The sequence below is a fragment of the Marmota marmota genome, unplaced genomic scaffold, assembly GCF_001458135.2.
Source record: "Marmota marmota marmota unplaced genomic scaffold, marMar, whole genome shotgun sequence".
Classification (NCBI taxonomy): domain Eukaryota; kingdom Metazoa; phylum Chordata; class Mammalia; order Rodentia; family Sciuridae; genus Marmota; species Marmota marmota.
In genome coordinates this window covers 3,844,648-3,860,963 of record NW_026000108.1, presented here as the reverse complement: position 1 = coordinate 3,860,963, position 16,316 = coordinate 3,844,648, and the positions used below count along the sequence as shown (strand labels likewise).

The following is a 16,316-nucleotide window of genomic DNA, read 5'->3' as shown; positions in this document are numbered from 1 at the left end:
ACCCACCCACCCACTCGCTCATCCACTATCCTCCGACTCCCTCTGCACCGCTCGCCTATCGAGCCATCCCCCTTTGCCTGCCTATTCTCCCTCCATCCATGATCCATCCCCACATTCTCCCACCCTCTCTCCAGGTGAGGTTAGGGTGAATAGGTCCTTCATGTGGCCTTAATTGCAGGGTGGAGGTGGGCTCTGTCCCAGGACTGAGGAGAGCCACAGGGGTGTGTCTAGCAGGGAGAACCTGGTAGCTGCTCCGGTGGTCCGAGGGAAGATGCCTGAGGACACAGGAGGGACCCTGAGGCTGATTAGTGGAAGGACCGTGAGTACTGAGCACAGAGCCTTGGCCCAGCCGGCATGGAGCAGGCATGCCACTGGGGACAGGGCAGGAGAGCGCAATGACGCACTCCGGGACGCTCCCTGCACACCCTGCACACTCTGCCTGGTGCAGAGAGGTGACTTCTGGGAGGTGGACGACAGTGGGTGGAGGGCGTGCCTGTGCCCTGACGGGCTGGTGGACGGCCTTTGCCATGGGCACTGATCCCTGAAGGAGGAGGAGGCTGCTAGGAGGACCAGTGGGAGGGGATTTGTTACCAGAGGGCAGCAGCATGGCCCCAGCCTGGGGTCCCATGGGGCAGGCGAGGTGGGACGGGGAGCTGGTCCTCGCGCCTGCCCCAGGCCAGTGCGCCTCCCTGGCCGCCACCCTTCTGCTCTGCCCCCTACCCCCGGTGCCACCTCCGGATTTCATGGAACACACTTCCCGTTTCGAAGGGCAAGTTTGCGGCCTCCCTTGGTGAGGGGACAGTGTCTCTCTGCTCCTCTGTGATTATCATTTCAATTAAACCCTTGGCTGCTGCCAGGCCTCCATTTATAGATTCATAAAGCTCGCGGCCGCCGTCCAGCCCTAATTTGCTCTCAATGGTGATTGTCAATGATACGATGCCAGGCAGGCAGCTGGGCCATGGCCCTTTGTCTAGTGAGGGGCACCCAGAAAGACTGGCCCACCCTTCCTGGAGAAGGGTGCTGGCTCCCTGCCCCCTCCTCGGGCTCCAGGGTCATGGCAGAGGCAGCTGCCAGGGCTGTGAAAGTGGGGCTGGGGCCAGGTCGCATCCCTCGTGTGTGTGTGCAGAGTCCTGGGTGTGGAGACATGTTCTGGGGGATCCTCAGTGCTGCTGCCCCCGGCTCCTTCCTGTGGGCCTGGGGGCTGCTCTAGAGGAGGTTTGTGGGGTGCAGGCCTCAGGTGGGGAACCCCCTGTGGCACCCCGGGCACAGCCTCCCTGAGTCTCTCCTGGTCCACGAGGTCATGCATCCTGCACCCCCCCCCAAAACCTCCCACTTAGCAGGTGAGAACCGGCCTTAGGAGGGAGACCCAGCCTCCCCGAGTCAGCCTCCTTGCTCCTGACTCCTGGGCCCTGGCTCCCTGAGCTCCGTGTCCTGTCTCCGCCGTGGGGCGAGGGCTCCTTGCTGGTTGCTGTGAGGAGTGGTATGAACTCGGGGTGCAGGGTGCTCCACACCCTGAGCCCCTGTTCCTGGCTCCTGGGGCTGGCTGCTGCAGTCCCAGAGGGCCCTCCAAAGTGTGTCCCAAGGAGCTACAGGAGATAGACAGGCCCATGGATGGGTCAGGACAGGGGGACAGGCCTGGCTGGTCACATGGAGCATAACCAGCTGTGGGGTGGGAGGGATTCAGGGGAGGCTTCCCGGAGGATGTGGTGGCTCAGTGGACTGGGCAGGAAGGACGAAGAAGTAGGGGCTGCTGCAGGTGGGTGAAGGAGGTGCTCTGGGCATCCAGAGAGCCCCCAGCTGGCCATACAGGGAGGCATGGCAGGCAAGGGGGAGAGAGAGGCTGGAGCTGACCCCTACAGACATTGACCTTGGTGCCTCCCCAAGCCCTGCAGGATGTGGCTGCAAAGGAATTAATCAGCAGAGGGACAGAGACCCCCAGCCCCTGCCCTCATGCCCTTCAGGGGACCCTTCATGGAACAGGGCTCTGGGGAGACTGAACACCAAGGGCCTCACCATGCTCATGATCGACCTCCCACTGTGAGTCTGACCGGGACCGGGGCAGGGTCCTTCAAATAGAGTAAAACTTCCCCAGTTCTTGAGGAGGAGGCCACAGCCTGAGCCAGGGACCACATGCTCCTCAGGAAGAACACTGAAGCCTCCAGACCGCGATTGTCCAGGATGTTTTAATCCAGGGTCCTTTAGCGAAGATAGCATTGAGGGCCTGGGGGCTGCCGAGGCACATGCTGGACACAGTGGAGTTCGCCACACTGATGGTGCAGCGTGGGGTGCCGGCTGACCTCCATTCTGGATAGAGAAGGGATGTTATTAGGAACATCCTGTTAATAACCAAACACGAGAGCTGCTTCCAGAAAAGCCTCCCATCAGTAAGGCACCCCGAGGACGTGTTGGCACCGTGCAAGACAGGGGCCCGTCAAGAGCCAAGAGCCAGTGCGGAGCTGCCAGGGGGACGAGGGGCCTGCAGAGAGTGTCCCCCCAAGGGGCTGGGCAGGGCAGGCCCAGCAGGGAGGGCTGGCTGAGGGGCTTGCGGGGCTCACGCCTGGCAGAACCCTGGGTTTGCCCTGAGCAGGGGGCACCGTCACAGGCCTGAGCCGGAGACTGTGGTGGCCTGGCCCTTCCGCGGCACCACCCCTGGCACTGGTGCAGGAGCATGGATGACGGTGGCGGTGGAGGAGGCCTGAGCCGCTGTGTTTTAAACTAGAGACTGAAAAGCGGACGCTGAATCCCTAACCTTGCCACCAGCGGGTCTCTCTAGGACCACAGAGCAGGGTGGCCAGACACGGCTCGCAGCTTGGGCTACGGGGACAGGGATGACCCAGCTCCCAGGCCGAGGCATGACCCGCAGGCGCTGCCTGAAGCAGGTGCCTAAGCGCGGGGTCCTCGCTGCTCTCTGCCTGTGCCATCTTGTCGCTGTCCCAGGAGTGAGGAAGCAGCACAGTTAAAGCTGGGGGTCCCACTGCCTCCTCACTGGCAGCAGGTGGCATTCAGAGTGTGCTGCTGGGGCCGCTGGCGTGGGAACAGGAGCTGAGCTGAGGGCCACAGAGGTAGAGGAGGGGCTGGTGTCCCCAGGTCTGTTCTCAGGCCCTCTGCTCTGAACCCCAGGGGGCCCTGGCTCCCACCAAAGTCCCCAGAGGCACTTGAGGGTTGCTGCCCGTGGTACCCCCAGGAACAGAGCCACAGCCACACCCCATGCCTGAGCACACAAGCAGGCGTCCCTGGCCCTGAGGGGCAGTGTGGCAGGGACAGGCAGGGAGCCGCAGGCAGGGAGGGGGTCCCCTTGGAGGAGCCCCAGTTCTCTTAGGGGGTGAGAGTGAGGCTCCAGTGAGGAGCGGGCAGATGCCGACACTGTCCAGAAGGACAGGGCTGCACCGTGAGTAGGAGAATCAGTGACAGGTGACTCGCACCAATGCCCCGGCCCACTGTCCTGCTGGACCTGCTCTGCTGCCCTGGCCACCATTCGGCTCCCTGCCCTGCTGAGGGCGCATTTCTATGCCGTGCTGGGCTTGGAGAGGGTGACCACTTAAAGGCAGTCACCTAGAACCTTGGAAGGTGGCCTTGCTTGGAGAGAGGGTCTTGGCAGGTGTAGGGCACTTACGCTCTGCAGGGTGGGACTAAGTCCAATGACCACTGTCCTCACAAGAGAGGAGATACCATGCCGGAGAGGAGGCCAGGTGACCATGGGGACACGTCGGAGTAATGTGTCCACACAAGGACTGCCCAGGGTTGTGGTCACCCCCAGGAGTTGGCAGAGGCCAGGAAGGACCCCCCGCTGGAGCCTCGGGAAGCATGATTTTGGACTTCCATCCCCACACTGTGGGAGACACTCTCCGCTGTTCATAAGCCCGGCTGTGACGCTTCATGAAGCAGCCCCAGTGACCAAGACAAGGCCTGGCCACATGGGTTTTCTCTCCAGGGAATCAGAGTGCCCCTAGTGGTGGCCAAGCACCTGGGTCCCAGACACCTGGGGAGCTGAGGCCGAGGGAGTGGGAGCCGTGCCTACCGAGAAGGCATCAGATCCGGAGCCAGCGCGTGCCCGGGAGGCCCAGGCTGCGCCATGTTCACAGATAGTTTCCATTGTGTTTTCAAGCATCTAGGTGTTTCTATACGATCTTTACTTTCCTGGCATGTCACAGAAACAGTAGGAAGCAGTAAGAATCAACATGCGGCCAGGCATTCAAGGTGTCCGTCCCAGAAGCCCAAAATCCACTTGGAGCCTCCCCGCGGCCACCGTCCCCCCTGCCCCCCGCGGACTGCCAGGAGTCCAATGTGTTTCCAGGGTGATGGCTTTAGGTGTGCTGAGAGCCACATCTCCCTCTTCCCACGTGTCACCACCGGCTCCGCGTTTCCTTGTGTCTCAAGCCGGGGATCAATGTGCCCCTCATGGGATCAAGTTTATCTTTCCCAGGTTTTAGGGATTCTCTGTAGTGGAGCAGAGCTGGACTGGGCTACGCAGGCGCGTGAGGAAGCAGCGCGTCGCAGGGAAGCCGGGCATTGGTGGGATTTGTGTGCACAACCGGGCACAGGTTCATGTGGACAGGAAAAGCTTTGCCCAGAGAGAAGGTGGCGGGGAACCACGGTGCACCTGAGCGGCTCCAATGCCAACTGAAAGTAAAGACCCACCTGGCCCTGCCTTGACCTCAGGATGCCCCGCTGGAGGGGCCTTTCCCTACCAGGTGACCAGTACCCCCACCTGGGCCGCCTCAGGGCACCAGCCCCTTCCCCCTGCCCGCCACCCTTTCTGCTTTCCTTGTCTGCACGTGTGCCACTGCCTGCTGCCCCTGCCGAAGGAGAGCCCTCTGCCCCCAGGGCCAGGACCTCCCCCAGCTGGTTGGCAGGAGCATGTCCACTTACTGGGGGGCAGTGTTTTTTGAATGACTGAGTGAGTGACTGTCCCGGACCCCTGAGTCTCGCTGAGCATGAACCCCACTCCCACAGCCCTTGTTCCCCAGGCGAGGCCTGGTCTGTGTGACTTGCCAGGCTCCTCCTGCTTTGGGTGGCAGCAGTGTCCCACTGTCCAGTGGACTCCACGTGCCCAGCAGAATGGCAACTATGGGCAGGATGGGCCCAGGCAGAGCCCCAGGGCATCCCAGCCAGTCCCTAGAGCAGCCTTGCCGGGCCCTGGGCTGGCTCTGTCGGCTCTGCCTGGCTCTCCCACCAATCCCTGGCTGCCCAGCCCAGCTGCTGCTCTCTGCTAGCCCTGGGGACACCAGCTCCCAGCTCTTTCCTAATGGCTCCACGGGCACATGTGTGGTGTCTCCTAATTGTAGAAGGCCACAGTTGGGACATGGAGGCTGGGGAGTCTGTGGCCTCTGGTCCCGCAGAGAGTTGGGGAGAGGAGCAGGGTTGGGTCCCCTGGAGGAGTGGCCTCCACGCCAGGTTGAAGAGGGACCAGAGGAGCATCCAGAAGGGCACTGACACGGGCTCAGGGGGCACCTGGTCAGGGGAGACCCCGGAGGTGTGAAGGTGCCAGGGGCAGTGCTGGGTTGAAGGGAGGAGGAGAGGAGGCCCCCTGGCTCTGGCAGGCTTGCCCCTCCACTCACACCACACCCTCTCTCTGGGTCAGTGTTGGGGACACCATGGACGCCACCCTCAGCCCAGGCTCTTTGCCCACTGAGTCGTCTGGAGGCCACGGTACCCACAGCAGGAGGGACCTAATCCCCAGCCCTTTAAAATGCTCTTCCATAGCTGAAGACAAGCCCTGTCCAGCCTGCGGGGACCCTGGCCCTCAGCCAACCTTGTCCCACTGTCCCAGGCCCCATCACTGACACCTGGGCTGCATTCACTGCTTTCTGAGTCACACAGGCCAGCGGGCCACTGTCTTCAGGGTCAGGTGTCCAGGCTCCTTCAGCCTTGACTGCACTCGCTGTCTCGCTCATGTCCCGTGTGGGTGATGGAATTTGGGGTTCCTCTGCATGTAACGGGCTGGCTGTGAAATAAAAGCTAAGAAAGAGAAAGTGGCAAAGAAATCACAGGAGACAGGAAATAGTTTAGAAAGTGGAGGGCAGGATGGCTCTCGATCTTAGGGACCAAGCTTCCGCACTGGAAAGAGAGCGAGAGTCCGCGTTTGCTTCATTTATATGGGGGAAGCATCAAAAGTTTTCCACGAAATGTTTTTTTTGCCAAATAAGGTGGGAGGTGGGCTGTCTGGTTTCCAATGGTTACGCCCCACTCCGGAGCTAAGCTAGGGAGAGTGGTGTCCCTAGCCGAGCCAAGACAGAGGTCATGTGCATTGGGCAGTGGGAGGAGGAGGAGCCACAGGGTACTCTGCCCTCCCTGGCTCGAGGCCGAGCGAAGACGCTCAAATAAGCTCAAATAATTCGTGGGTGGCGTCCCAGGACTGGATTGGGACTCCTCCAGGACCCCTTCCTTCAGGGCCCTGGGAGCCGTACCTGCCAGGTCCCTCCTCTCCAGCTGGGACAATGGCAGCCTCAAGCCCAGTAGTCTCCCCGGCTCCTGTGACAGAGGACCACGACACTCGGGGCTGTCTGACCACAGGGACCGCTCTCAAGCGCAGGAGCCTGAAGCCCAGGTGTGGTGGCCCTGCCCTCGGAGGGCTGTGCTCCTCTGAGGCCTCAGGGGGGCCCCTGGTGCTTCCTGGTGGCGTCAGGCACTCCTTAGCTGTGGCTGTGACCCCTGATCCGTGTTCCCGTGTCCTGGTCTGTGTCTTCTCCTTTTCTCCCTGTGAGGACACGGGTCATTAGATTTGGGGCTCACTTAGAAGATCCAGAAGCATCTCCTCTCAGACCCTCAACCTCATCACACCTGCAGAGACCCTTTTCCAGACAAGGCCCCACTCTGAAGTTCCAAGGCTGGGACACTGTCTGAGTCAGCTTTTTCGCTGCCGGGACCACAAGACCTAACCAGAACAATTAGAGGAGAAGAAGTTTATGTTTCGCCTTATGGTTTCAGAGGTCTCAGCCCATAGACGGCCGAGTCCCTCAGGGTCCAAACCTGGGGGAACATCATGGCAGAAGAGTGTGCTGGGGGAAAGCAGGTGACAATGTGGCCACCAAGAAGGGGGGGGGAGGTGGGAGGAAAGATCCTCCCCAAGGACAAAGACACAGACCAAAGGCACGTCCCCAGTGACCCACCTCCTCCAGCCAAACCCACCTGCCTACCGCCTGCTGCGGTTTCTGGTCAGCGCCTTCTGGTCAGCTGTCTTGTTAACTGTCACCCAGGGATCGTTTCTGATCCAAAACACTCAGGCTCGCAGTGGTCACCACAGCCAGGCAGTCTGTTGAGAGGGTCCCACAGCTGGCAAAGGGAGTCAGTGTCAGTCTGAGTTTGAGGAGGTTGACCAGAGAGGGGCACCTGCCCCGATGTGCCCTGCCTGCCACCCTGGGGAACAGAGCACCCTCCCCCCCTGCCCTGCCACACAGCTTCTGTGACTCTAGGACGGGGACGGCTGTGTCATTTATGGCTGGGGAGACGGACCCCCGTGAGGCGAGGGCACTGTCACTTGGCCACTGAAGACGAAGCATCGCTGTCGCCCGAGCAGGAATCCGGAGGGTCTGCCGCTCCGTTCCTCCTGTCTTGTGAGCCTAGGTGGGGTCTCTGTCTTGAGCTTGTCCATGAAGCTGCTTCACGGTGAGCCCAGCGTTAGACGTTTGACCTTCTCGGCAAAGAGGTCCACCCTCGGCCCATCGACGCGCCTGTTTGCCCTCGTCGATCACCGGCCTCTCCCAAGTTCCAGTGTCCCCAGCTGCACTGAGCCACTCACCACTCAGTGATGACTTCCCAGCACGGCCCTGTGGTTGGCCCCACGCCCAGGCTGGGCACAGCTTCCACACACTGGCTTCCAGAGGGGACACAGTCACTGATCAGATGAGGTTGCACACACAGAGAGGGAGCCACACTCAGGAAGTGAAGGGCTAGCACCATCCAGGACCTCTGCCTGGGCCCCCAACTTCCCCTTAGTGGCTCTGTACTGGGTGGAGCAGGTGGCCCAGGTGTCTCTCTGGGTCCCCTAGGTTCCTTCCCCCTTTCAGATGCTGCCAGATCTCAGGGCCCTGAACTGACTTCACATTTGGTGGCCACGGCATCATGGACCCTTCTGGGCCTGCTGCCATCTTGCTCTGCAGGGCCTGGGGTGCTCTGGGCCCTAGTCATGGCCGGCGTCTGGACAGCACTCAGGGCTCTCCAGGGCCTCACCCATGGTGACTCCTTTGTCAAACCCTGCTCTCCTGGGTGGTGACTGATGGGCACGGGCACGGGCTGCCTGTGGTTGGGTCCGCTCCTGCATCACCTCGGTCAGTGTTCTCCAGCGGAGGCCCCAAGAAGCTGCCCTTTTGGGTTGGAAGATCCCGGATGTGTGTGATTTCTGAATCCACATAACGGCAGGTGACGGAGGTAAAGCCTGTGGAAGTCCGTTCTGGAAAACCCAAATGCGTGGTCAGGCCCTGTCAGAAGCCTTGTCCATCGGGAAGGCACTGTAAGGTGTCCTTCCTTCCCAGTGTGTCCTCCCTAAGGGCCTCGAAGAGCAGGGCAACCTGGGCCCACGTGGAGGGCTTGGAGCTGCCCGGGGGGTGCCCAGTGCACAGGTGGCCACAGGCCGGTAATGGGGGCTTGGCTCTTGCCTGATGGGGAAGGTGGAAGCAGGAGGGACCTCATACTTCAGGCCTGCAGAGGCCCCTGCAGAGGGCGGGTGAAGGCCCGCAGAGGGCTCAGAGGTGGGCGAGGGCTCCCAGCTAGGGGTTCAGAAGTGTCTCTCCCAGAGGTAGAGAGCCCAGCGCAGAGATCCCAGAGCCTAGGAACACGGTGTCCCCAATGAGAACCGGCCATCTCACGCCACGGTGCCCAGCGAGGAGTGACACAGGTCCTGGCAGATGAGCCTCCAGTCTCCAGCTATGCCCGAGGCCTGGGGGTCCTGCAGCAGAAGGCTCTTGACACAGGGAGGAAGCTCATGTGACCAGCTGCTCTGAGGCGGGGGGGCAGGGGGAGCATGGTGCTTCTGGTGGTGGGACCCCCACGTGGACAGGAGGCCCCGGGTGGGCCTCAGCTGCCATGAAAAGAAACAGAGGCCCTTCCAGGCCTGTGCTAGTCCGCCCGAGGGGGGCACGCCGGTCTGAGTGCAGGGGGTGCAGGTTCCCCAGGAAGGAGCCCCTCGGTTCATGAGGAGCACCTGTGCGTGTCCTGCCCTCTCGCGGGCAGCCAGTGGCCCTGGCCTGTGACTCAGCCTCTTTCCCTCTGTGCACTGGCGATGGCGGTGCCCTCCTTGCTGGGATCACGGAGGGAAGAATAGTCACTGTGGAAAGCAGATGGCACCCAGCTGGGAGGACAGCGTGCAGGGATGAGGACAGAGGTCGCCCCCGTGGGCGGGGCTGTGGGTGGGGCCGTGGGTGACCAGGGCCTCCAGGGGCCACTGGAGTTAGCCCAGTTTTGCCTCTTACTAGCTGTGTGGTCTCCATGACTTAATAGACGTCACGAGCATGTTTTCTCACAGGAAAAATGGGGATATTGTCACCCACCCTCATAGAGCTATGGAAAGGTCAGTGGTGACACGTGGCCGACACTGGGGATCCGGCCTGGCTTGGGTGGCCGCGAGCCTCCCCCGTCTGCGCCTGCTTCCCCATCTGTAAAACAGGAACCAGGGCAATCGCGGGGAGGCCAGGGGTCGAGGCAGAGCGTGCAGGGCCTCGCCAGGCCTCCCACTCTAGCCTGGGGCGGGACTGGGGTGCCAGCAGGGCCAAGGTGCCCTGGAGGTGGGACCCCGGGATGTGCCTTGGAGCCCTGTGTGGGTCCTGGCATGAGAATGTGAGGGAAGGGACTTTACCACGCCACCTCCACCAGAGCAGACGAGGTTGAGCCTCTGGCCTCAGGAGGAACGTGTCACAGGGCGGGTTGCTGTGGCCGTGTCAGAGTCCCCTTGCCGTGGCCGTTTGCTCCTCTGGGGAAACATCACCTTTCCACTTGCCGGAAACAAGTTTCTCTGCCTGGAATTTTCCACAGCAGCAGGCAGAATGGCCCTGGGCCCGGCTGTCTGTCCTGCACTCACTCCCGCCCGGTGTCATCCAGGCGCCAGCCCTCCCCGGCCGCAGCGCCCTCCTGAACACACACCGGCCCTGGCGGGGTTTCTCCACCCTCTCCGACCGCGCAGAACCTGGCATGGGCGGCCGAGCAAGGCCAGGCCCCACAGGGAGGTGCGTCCACGCGGGGAGCAGCAGGGCACAGCTGGACGATGAGCAGGCAGGGAGCTCGGGGTCCCTGTTGTCCTGTTAGTGAGAGAGCCAGCTGTGGCCGGGGGAGCCTTGAGTCTGAGGGCAGGTGCCTGCCTGGAGTGTACACAGGGTCAGAGCCAGGCCGCGCCGGGCTGCGTCTGCCTGGAGCCGGAGGAGGGGGCTTCACGGGAGGAACCAGGCTGGATTTGAGTCCGGTGGCTGGAAGTCAGGTGGGGAGGGCCTTGGAGGGTCCTGGCCGCCTCCTGCCAGCCGGCCTGCAGCAGTGCCCACCTGGCCAGGGAGGTGGAGACTGTCACGTTCCTTTCTTTCTTGTGTGCAGGTGTCTCGGGCTTTTACAATGTACAAGTGTGATTTATATAATTAGAAATAAGACTCCAAAGCAATTTCCATTATATTTGTCTTGAAAAAATGGCTGCACCATTGCCAGAGCTCTGAGGAGAGGCCGTCTGCCCTGAAATCAAGCCAACCTCCATGAGAGGGGACAAAGAACGTCACAGGGAGAGAAGGGAGACGCAGAGGGGCTGTGGCCTGCTGGGGCTGAACAGGAGTCCTGGACGTGACCTTGGGCAGCCAGTGCTCACAGAGCAGAGCACAGGGCAGGGAACCTGTGGGACATGGGCACACAGGACACTGAACACAGCCGGCCGAGCTTCACTGGTGACCGTTAATTTCTGCAATGACAGCAAGTGTCGAGGCCCAGGCAGGAAGTCAGCACCTGCTGGGGTGCGTTTCACAGACCTGAGTGACAGACATGAGCAAGGCCTCAGGGCCACCTGGGGACAAGTGTGGGTGCCCTGCCATGGCCAGAACAGGGGACAAAGGGAGATGGGGGCTGACCTGGGACTCAGGAGCCCCAGCCACCCACAGAGTGGGATCGGACGGGGCTGCGGGTGGAAGCTGGAGCCGCAGAGGGAGGAGGAGACGCGGGGGGACGAGACCCGCTGGTGTCTCCAAGGCTGCGCCCCCAGGAAGTCTGGCCGAGGCCTGGGACAGGTGGCCTGCAGGGCTCAGCAGCGTGGGGCGAGGGTTGGCTGGGGCCGGGCAGAACGTATTGCGGCCAGGGCGAGGGTGCTGCTAAGAAGCGTGTCTGGTCCGCTCTGTCTCCCGAGGTGCTGGGGCAGGAACCCGGGGCCTTGCTGGGCAGGACCACCACGGAGCCGCCCCACCCCGCGCCCTCCTCCACTCACCAGGCTAGGATGAGGCAACCGAGGACGCCCTACTCCCCCTGTCCAGACGGGAAAGCAAGGCTCAGAGGCAGGATGACCCCCAGACGCAGGGCCTCTGGGGCCGGGAAGCTGGGAGGGCGGAGTGAGGACCTGCTGGACAGCTGGAGCCACGCCAGGTGCTGGCCATAGGCCGGTGCCCCACGGCCTCCCTACCCGTGGGTGTGTCCCGGATCCGGCCAGGGCACCTCTGGCTCCCATCTGGGGGGCTCTCTGGGGCCCGAGACGCTCAGGCAGGGAGGGGCCGGCTCGTACTGCCCTCCAAGCCTCCAGCCCCGCAGGCAGGCGCCACCAACACGGCTCAGGGACCGTGGAGTCACACCTCCAAATGTGCCTTTCTTTTTTTTAATTGCCATGACTGGAATAATCCCGATTTATCTGCTCTCACCCTGGACGGTGAATTTAATTTAATGGACTGTAACGGCTGCCTCTGATCTGCAAGTGCCATGTTTATTTGCCTTATTAGTGTGGACTGGGGGTTGGCGGCCGGCGGGGTGGAGCTGTCCGTGAAGGGGCTTCTCGCCGGCCCCTGCTTATTCCAGAGGCATCTCCATGTCTCAGTCCCACACGGACACTGAGGTGGACGCAGAGATGTCCCTCCCTGTGAGGTGGGGGACTGGGTGAGGGGCCGAGCCTCCCTCTGCTGAGTGACATGGTGTCCTGTCCAGGGAGAGTCCTGCTCGAGGTCCCAGGGCAAGATGGCGCTCTGCCCTCTCCAGCTGTCCACGGCTATCAGGTGGTGCCCTCCTGGCTGACCTCCTGGCTGACCTCCCCGGCGCTGTGCCCTGCCACTTGGCTGTCAGGTGAGGGTGTACCTCACCCAGCTGTTGGGCTGCTGAGGCTAACCTGCAGTGTGCCTGGCTCCCTGACCACGTCTCCACCACAGAATCTGGCAGGCACGGGCAAGGTGCCCTGTTCTGTCAACAACGTGACCAGGAAATGCAGCCTGGATGCGGAGTCCCACTTCAGGGCCTTTGCACGGGCCGTCTTCCCACCCCAGTGCCTGCTAGCTGACCACTTCTTACTGCACTCCTGACCTAGCTTCAGGTCACCTTCCCGAGGGACACCTTGGGCCACTCTGCAGGAAGCCCCACCCCACCTGACTCTCCTGTTCCTTCTGGAGATTGTCATCCAGAGACTCAGCTCCCTGGAGCAGGAGAGCTAAGGACTGCTTCCCCACCAGGAGGGCGGGACCAGGACAGGGTTCTATGGCGGAGGAGAGAAGGCCACACAAGGTCCCCAGCCTCCTTAATGTGGGACGCCTGCTCCTGAGATGACCTAGGGGTAGCAGGGGCCAAACGAGGGCAGGAATGCTCCCATGGAAAAGCATAGTCACACTGAGAGAGACCAAGGGGCACAGAGCCACGTCCATGAGGACTCTCAGAGTCCCAGCAGAGGGAGAAAGGACACATAGTGACAGTGTCATGGGCCCAGGCAGATTCCGGGGGCGTCAAGGCAGCCAGAGCGCGTGCTGGCGAGGCAGAGCAGCGGGGTGGGTCTGGGTGTGGGTTTCCACAGGGCTGGCTCAGCAGTGACAGCAAAGGCCCTGCGGAAAGGATGGGGGTCCCTCCGGTGCAGCCTGTTGTCCCCACGGCTGAGCATCCCTGGTCTACGACCCGCCCTCCCGAGTGCTCGTGCAGAAACCCCTGGCCCGTCTCTGGTTGCGACTCTTCCTCAGGAAAAGACCTCCCCGGGGCAGTGGAGAGGGGGCTGAGGGTGCCCTGGGCCCAGTCCCCACCGACCCTCTCCCTCGGCTCCGGGAGGTGGCACTGTCCTGCCCAGGACACGCCTCACCTCCGAGCTACAGGTGGGCAGCAGGGGTGCCCTGTGCTTCTGGGAAGGACGGCGAGTGGTGAAGTGTGACTTCAGAACAGAGGGGCAGGAGCAGGGCCCGGAGTCCACTCAGCCACAGGCCCTGAGCGTGAGCGGACGTGAGAGTGTGGCCACCGTGAGCACATCCGAGAGGCCTGCTCGGAGACCTCCTGTGCACCTAGAGGGTGGCATCTCCGAGGCACCTCCTGCCCTGCCCCCTTCTCAAAGCCCAGGGGGAAGGGCACGGGACGGCTGGGCAGTCAATCGGGTGCTGCTCGATGACGAGGCCTCTCCGGGAAGGGGACGGCCTCGCTCATAATTCTCAGCGCTTGAAGGCATCTCGTCGTTATTTAACTCTCAAATGGGTTCTTAAGAATCGGAGAAACATGTTCTGCCGGTTTCCAGCGCCCTCGGTGTGCTCGCTGGAGAGAGCAGCGCATTAAGTTATTAGGGCGCTGGGGCGGAGGCGGGAAGGCCCAGCGGGGGCCGGCAGGAGGTGGGGCTGCAGCCGATCCACACATTTTCCCTTCATCTGTTGCCCTTAGGAAGTCATGTGGGCATCGCTCAGTCTTTTCTGCAGACTTCTGCAGGCTGCCTGGACGGGGAGCAGGGGCACAGAGGTGGGCTGGTGCCGGCCCCAAGCAGCGGGCATAGCTGTGTCTGTGACATGGAGTGGGGGCCGCTGGGGTCCTGGTGGGCCATATCATGGGCACCTGTCTGGTGTCAGGGCAGCTGTGAGAGAGGAGGAGACTCCTGTAAGTGGTGCAGGCACAAGTGGGCATCCTGGGGCCAAGGGAGCAGGGCACACCTGACACCAGACCCCAAGGGAGCTGTCAGCAACACGTCCTGAGGGTGGGGGTGTTGCTGCCGCTTCCTGGGTGGTGGAAAGCAGATGGCAACCTTCTGTCCTGGGACCTGATGTCCCAGACCGAGAGAGATGATAACAGAGCAGAATGGCCGTGTGGCATTGGGCAGCAGCAGGAGCTGTGGACAAAAGTCAAGCAGTGTAACTGCAGTCCTGGTGTGGGGACAGCCAGAGGCCCAGGACGCTTCCCCGGAGCAGAGCCTGCAGTTCAGAGTTCTTTCTGTGGGGGTAGCTGGGAAAAGGACCCGCAGGTGCAAAGGCCCTGGGGTGTGTCCCTGTATGCAGGTCACATGTCCTGGGTCATACAGCAGCAGTGTTTAGTCCCTGGTAGCAGCCTGTGGTGGCACTGATGAGGCATTGGCATCCGGATATCAGTGTGGGCTTGGCTGCCTGCCCTGGGGCTGACCTTCTGCCCCTGCAGAAGTCAAGCTGATACTAGGTGGCCTGAGACCCACTGTGAATCACAATGGCAGCATAGACTGTGCCCATGGCCCAGGGTCTCAGCAAACAAAGCCACTCAGGCAGGACATTCCAGGACTCAGAAGTCACCTCCCAGGAGCCAGCAAGGGCCAACCTTTTCTTTGGAGTGTGCAGGGTTTAGACAGCCCAGAGCTGCTGTGTTAGCCCTGCCTGCTCCTGGGAGGGCGGGCAGATGAGGAAGGGGACTGGCCACCTCGGCCAGGCCTCGTCCTGGGGCCCTTTCATTTAGTCCTGCTGAGGGCCATGGGAGAAGGTGAGGGCCACCCGAGGCCCAGGGAGTGCAGGGGCCAGCTCAGGGCCACCGCCTCTTGCCACACCACCTCCGTGAGAGTGCGATGCGGTCCACAGTGCAGAGCCCTCCCCTGGACCCTGCTGTTCACCCTGGAGCTGTCCAGCAGGAGACTGGCTCCAGGGAGAAGTGGCCTCCCTGGGGCTTGCCCTGCTCGGCCCCTGGTCTCAGAGCCACCACCCAGGCTCCAGCGTGAGCCCCGGGGCCTGTTGGAGGGCGCAGTGGGGCCAGCCACGCAGGGCAGGAGCTTCCTTGTCTGCAGGTTGAGCAGAGAATGCCCAGATGCCCGTCTGTCCTGCCGACTCCCATTGGCATGGACGCTCACCTGGTCAGCTTCCGGGCCTGCAGGGGGAGGGTTCTGTTTCTTTCTTGACCGTAGATGAGAGTGGAATGATGTCCACCTCTACTCCGTGGCCATCTGCCTGGCTTCCTGGGGAGCTGGGAGGAAGGAGGCTTGACTTTAGCGTCAGGAGACCTCAGTCAAGGTGCCCACTTGGCCGCCAGCTGCTGTGTGACCTTCAGCATGTGACCTTGCTTCTCTGGGCCTGTCTTCTCATTCATTGGGAGGGGTGTGGCCGAGGCCCAGCGGTCTCCAGGGACCCTCGGCTTTTGCAGTGGGATCTGGGTGCTGAGAACTCATGGGGTATCAGCTTCCCCCCTCGGAGGCGACGGGAGCTGCATACAAGGGGCATTCCACAGGGGAAGGATTTGGCCTGCGCTGACGCGCGCACAGTCACAAGCTGTTGTCCCCAGCGTTTCCCAGTGCTCGCTTCATGTGGGGGCTGGGCCAGGAGCAGGGACTGCCCACATGCAGCCCTGGGCACTAGGTGGGTGGGGCGCAGGGACCCCAGGGCCTGCAGAGGTGGGCAGAGCCCTGCCTGGGCAAGGGGTGGTAGGCACCTGCTGGCCTTCCCACCTGCCCTGGCTCTGCCCTGCTGGCCCGTGGTCGCCCTCCCGGGGGAGCCTGGCTCTGCTCTAGAGCCATGGGGCCACTGCACTCCTGTGCACCTCCGTAGGGCGTCCACCTGGCCTGTGCCAGGGATCCAGCTCCATCCACAGGGGCCAAGGACCTGCTGCAGGCTGCTCAGGGGATGGCTAGCAGGATGTGCGGGGAGGGAACTAGTGTAGGTGAAGGGACAGAGGAACCCCGGCCTCAAGCTGGCACTGTGGCATGTGGCACAGGCTTGTGACTGTGCTACCGTCCACATGGCTGTCCTCCGTGGGATGCATGGCCTGTGCGTGTGGCTGGTGCTGGAGGCCTAGGGCCGTGCAGAGGTCAGGGAGCATGGGGAGGGAGTGCTTGGGGACACATCTTGCCCCTGTGAAGGAACCGGGCCATGCTCGCCTCTGGCCATGGCTGAGCTGTGCAGGGGAAGCGGTGAGCGGCAGGTCCCTGGGTGGTGGCACTGCCCGAGGAAGCCCCTTCCATCCGTGTCTGCAGGTGCAGCCTG

General features: G+C 62.3%; 1 protein-coding gene and 1 long non-coding RNA gene across 2 annotated transcripts in view; one reads left to right on the top strand and one right to left on the bottom strand.

The window, feature by feature from the left end:
- The window catches only part of Sorcs2 (sortilin related VPS10 domain containing receptor 2), a 343,989-nt gene that overhangs the window by 179,953 nt on the left and 147,720 nt on the right, over nt 1-16,316 (top strand).
- LOC125610916 lies at nt 10,570-11,734 on the bottom strand. Its single transcript, XR_007340974.1, has 2 exons — nt 11,384-11,734; nt 10,570-10,867 (listed from the first exon to the last, which is right to left on the bottom strand). It is a non-coding gene; the product is annotated as an uncharacterized LOC125610916 (long non-coding RNA).